This window comes from Gekko japonicus, unplaced genomic scaffold, assembly GCF_001447785.1.
Source record: "Gekko japonicus isolate JY-2015 unplaced genomic scaffold, Gekko_japonicus_V1.1 scaffold4358, whole genome shotgun sequence".
In the NCBI taxonomy this organism is placed as follows: Eukaryota; Metazoa; Chordata; class Lepidosauria; order Squamata; family Gekkonidae; genus Gekko; species Gekko japonicus.
In genome coordinates, this window is record NW_015162092.1 from 77,284 (window position 1) to 82,309 (window position 5,026).

Genomic DNA, 5,026 nt, shown 5'->3' on the forward strand with positions numbered 1-5,026 from the left:
GGAAGTACTAAAAAAAAAAATCATATGCAATATTTCCTCTCTGAAATGAGGGACCTTAAGGCAAAGTTTTAGTCACTCAAAATGTATACAATGAAATGGCCGAGGACTTTTTCTACTGGAGAAACTGGGAAGTCCGGAGGGAAAATGGAAAATAATGTATGAAATGGATTTTTCTCTTGGGGCAAGCAAAGGGTGCTAAGGTAGGATACATTGCAACCAATGCTCCCTCTAAGCTGTGGGGTCTTGTGAGCAAAAATCCTACTTTGTGAGCTCCTGGCATTAAAGCTGTGAGCGAGCGATTTGGCTGCTGCATAGATTAGTCTGCTCCGGAGCCCTCCTTCCTGAGCAAAGGCAAAAATGTGCGAGCTGGAGGTGAGCAAAGATTCCACTTTGCGAACTACTGGCATTAAAGTTGTGAGCGAATCACTTGGGTACTGTATAAATGAGTCTGCTCTGGAGCCATCCTTCCTGAGCGAAGGCAAAAAGGTATGACCCGGAGGCTAAAAAGTGGTGAGCTGGCTCACACTCACTCAGCTTAGAGGGAACACTGGTTGCAAGAGTTTGCAGCGCTCTCTCTCTCTCACTTTGGTGGTGGAAACCACCATCAAGTCACAGCCCACTGACTTGTAGCAACCTCATAGGGGTTTCAAGGCAAGATATGGGTTCAGAGGTGGTTTGCCCTTGCCTGCCTCTACACAGCAACCCTGGACTTCCTTGAAGGCCTCCCATCCAAGCACTAATCAGGGTCGAAGCTGCTTGGCTACTGAGATCTGATGAGACCGGGCCACGTCGGGGCTTCCTGCTTTAGTATTGGTTATGTTTGCGCTTTTGCTTGCAGAAAACTAGGACAGTCGTACTTTCACATTCCATTAAAATGCCATTTAATGCAATTAGATAGGCTCAATGATCCATGACGCATTTTATGTTGTTAAAGCTGCAAAATAGTTTTGATAAGACAGAAAATATTGCATATATTTCAATTCCCCCTCCCCGACTGTGTAAAAAAAAGGAAACGTTTGTCATTCTTGCAGTACTTACTTTCCTATCAAAACTTACTTTTGCTGATTAACAACATTAAATGCACTGTTCATAAATGGATTAGCATATTCAGTTGTCCTATTTGGCACATTTATGCGATATGAAAGTAGAACTACCTTCATTTTCTGTAAGAAAAATTGCAAGTGCCCCAAATACCTGAACAAGTTTGAGTCCAGTGGCACCTTTAAGATTTAACAAAGGTTAATTCTGGGTATAAGCTGGACTCAGACTTTGTTCTGTTCCTTCAGACCAACACGGCTACCCACCTGAACCGAATACTTGAGAAAAAGTTTCCAAACTGTTGCACTCTATGCCACCGTAGCACAGCAATCTTAATTTTTGCCATTGGCGGGAGGGGGGAAGCTGAAGGTAGAAAGCAAATCTTGCAGTAAACAAAAAAGGTGTTATTTGGGCAGATACATTTAAAGGTAAAGGTAAAGGTTCCCTTGCCCGAAAGCCAGTCGAATCCGACTCTAGGGTTGCGGTGCTCATCTCCGCTTCAAAGCCGAAGAGCCAGCGCTGTCCGAAGACGTTTCCTTGGTCATGTGGCCAGCATGACTAAACACCAAGGCGCACGGAACGCTGTTCCCTTCCCACCGAAGTGGTACCTATTTATCTACTTGCAATTTCTTGCTTTCCAACTGCTAGGTTGGCAGGAGCTGGAACTAGAGACGGGAGCTCACTCCGTCATGTGGCACCTGGGTCTCGAACTGCTGAACTTCTGACCTTCCACAGCCTGCAGTTCACCGTCTTAACCACTTGAGCCACCGCAGCTCCATAGACACATTTACACATAGCCATTAACAGGCAGGACTACCTGCAAATTTGGATACATACTTAAAGTTTATACTTTATGAGGTGTTGAACTCATTTGTTACGAGAGCCGGATCTGACATGTCACTTTGTTCGGCCAGGCCACGTGTGCCATAAAACATAATGCCAGATACCGGAGATATAAACTGTATAAAGGACAGCAGCTGGTAAGCTCCGAGTTGGTGCATCCTCACTGCAACAACCCGTGGGCTGGGAGGGGGGTGAAAAAGAAAACCCATATGGGTGGACTGGAGACCCGGTAGTGCAGCACTGGGCAGACGCTCCCAAGCTGCTTGACGGCTGCAGACGAGGTTGTTCCGCCATGCTGAAGCCAGAATCCCCTGAAGCAATCTCCTGTTCCCTCCCTTGCACTAGTTGCTCGCGGGCCGCATAAGAGCCCTAGACGGGCCGGTTCCGGCCCCCAGGCCTTACATTCGACACCCCTGCTTTATATTGTGTAAAACACCAAACTCTAACACTGTACTATAGCATTATAACTGTTGCCCAAATTCATTACACTTATTTATTTTCTGGAAAATACGTTGTATACGTCTACAGCAGGGCCCCCCAACCTTTTTGAGCCTACTGGCACCTTTGGAGTTATGACACAGGGTGGTGGGCGCAATGTAACAAAATGGCTGCGGCAGGAGGCGGAGCCACCCACGAGATGTCAGGGTGAGAGGTTATGCATAACTCTCCTAGTAACTCTTACACACTTCAGACGGAATTTCTGTTTAAAAGGAATTACCATTGTCTAAGGCTGTCGCTTGCCTTACATAACAAATTTCATACTACACATTTTGAGTAAAACCTTGCCTTTCATTGTTGTGGAGTTCTTGTTATTTGGGGGGGCTGTTTTTCCTTTAAACCACCCTCTGTGTATATAAACTTGGTAGTTTTCTGCTGCCACCAGGAATTTAAAATTCCAATTCTCTCTCTTTTGGTAGTGTGACCCAGGGTCTGGGCACATCAGAGGACTATGTGGCGCTAAGGAAGGACTGTACTGATTTCTGGGATATGCTTAAAGAAAAATTGATTTATTAAATAAAGACCAAAATAGGTTTCTGGTTATCTTGAATTGTTTCGGGGAAAAGGAACTTGTAAATATAACTGACAAGATGTCACACACAGTCTCTCAGACACCCAAAAAGGAACTTGTAAATATAACTGGCAAGATGCTACACAGTCTCTCGGACACCAAAATTCCACGCTGACAGGCTTCTCTCTCTCATATATGTAGCCACACTGGCTAAGCTCTTTGTCTTAGGCACACAAGATAAAACATTTGTCTAACCACACAGTTTAGACACCACTTGTTTCTTTGCCACATAGACTCTCTCACAAAACTTTTTAGAGTCACAGAGACTCTCTTCGTAGCTCTTCCACACTTTACTTTCCGAAGACACATACACAGAACTCTGTCATAAAACACACACACAGATTCTTCTCAGAACATCTTTTCCCACACTCTCAGTCATCAGCCATTCACAGCACACTCATCTCCCCCTGTCGCCCTCCTTACATTACTGCAGTCAAGCGCAAAAGACACACACACACCAAAACATGGAATCATTACAATTGCACTCATTCCAAAAAGTGTGGGGAAGAGAATCACAGGAATCTTTTTTTCGGTGTTCCACAAACTTTACCAACTTCTTCATGCTGTACATTTTGAGTGAGAAAAACCTTAAATCTTTCAGTCATTCTAGAAGGGAGAATATATCCCAGGTTTTTTTAAAGTACTTCACCACTTCCCAGTGTCTTTATCGGAAAAATGGGGGGGGGTTTGTCCTTATAAGAACATTGTCTGAACTTTGCCAGTCCCCCCCCCAAGCCTTCCCACTAAGTTTATGACAAACCAGTTATACTGCCAGACAAACTAGTGAACAGATTTAGAAATAAGACTCCTGGTGTTCCCTCTAAGCTGAGTTAGTGTGAGCTAGCCCACAGGTTTTTAGACTCCGGCTCACACATTTCTGTCTTAGCTCAGGAAGGAGGGCTCCAGAACAAACTAATTCATGCAGTAGCCAAATCACTCACTCACAACTTGAATGCCGGTAGCTCAGGAAGTAGAATTTTTGCTCACAGGACTCCACAGCTTAGAGGGAGCATTGGTCCTCCTAACCAGTGTTCCCTCTAAGCTGAGTTAGTGTGCGCTAGTTCACAGTTTTTTAGACTCCAGCCCACACATTTTTGTCTTAGCTCAGGAAGGAGGGCTCCAGAGCAAAATCGCTTGCTCAGAACTCACAAAGACTCCACAGTTTAGAGGGAGCATCGCCCACGGGTGTTCCGGCTAAGCATGCGTAGGATCAGGTTGTTAAATGGGAATTTTATTGTGGGTGGGGATGAAATTAATCACAGTTACTGGACAGAGAACGTGAGAGCTATCGAAAAACATTTTTGCACGACGCAGAAACAGCAGATGCTGCTACTTTATGGTTGCGTTCATGTGTTCTGAACGGGCCACCAGCTGTCTCCGTTGCCTGAGGCTGTGAGGATTTCTACGCCTCATCACTTTAATGACGCTCATTTTCAAGAATGCTGCTATGATGTATATATAAAGACAAAAACTTTAGATACAAATATATGTGGTGGACACCGATCCAGTCATTGGCTATTTTCATTCTACCCAGGAAACCTGACAACAAAGTCTTCAGGCACGTTAAAGACTGACACATCTATTATGACAGAAGCTCTTCTGAGCCACGGCTCCACCTTTAAGATGCCACAACAGTTCCTTACTTAGGTGCAGAAGACTAACAAGTTCCCCCCCCCTGGAATTTGCCTTTAGGGGAGAAACCCCATTCATTGCTAGTAATTTCATAAAACAAATCCTTAGAAGAAGAGATAGAAGAAGAGGTAGGTGGGGCTGAGAGAGCTCTTTCGAAGACCGCTCGTCGGAGAACAGCTCTGAGAGAACCTGCGACTGACCCAAGGTCACCCAGCTGGCTGCATGTGGAGTGGGGAATCAAACCTGGTTCTCCCAGATTAGAATCCACGCTCCCAACCACTACACCAAACTGGCACCAAAACGGAACTATTTCTGCAGAAAAATCAAGCACATCTCTGCCCAGATTCACTCTGATTGAATCTTTTCCTGTTTCGACTGGACCTTCTTTTCACCCGTGCTCTACAATGTAATGCAACATATTGGTTTACTCCATTCCAAGACTAG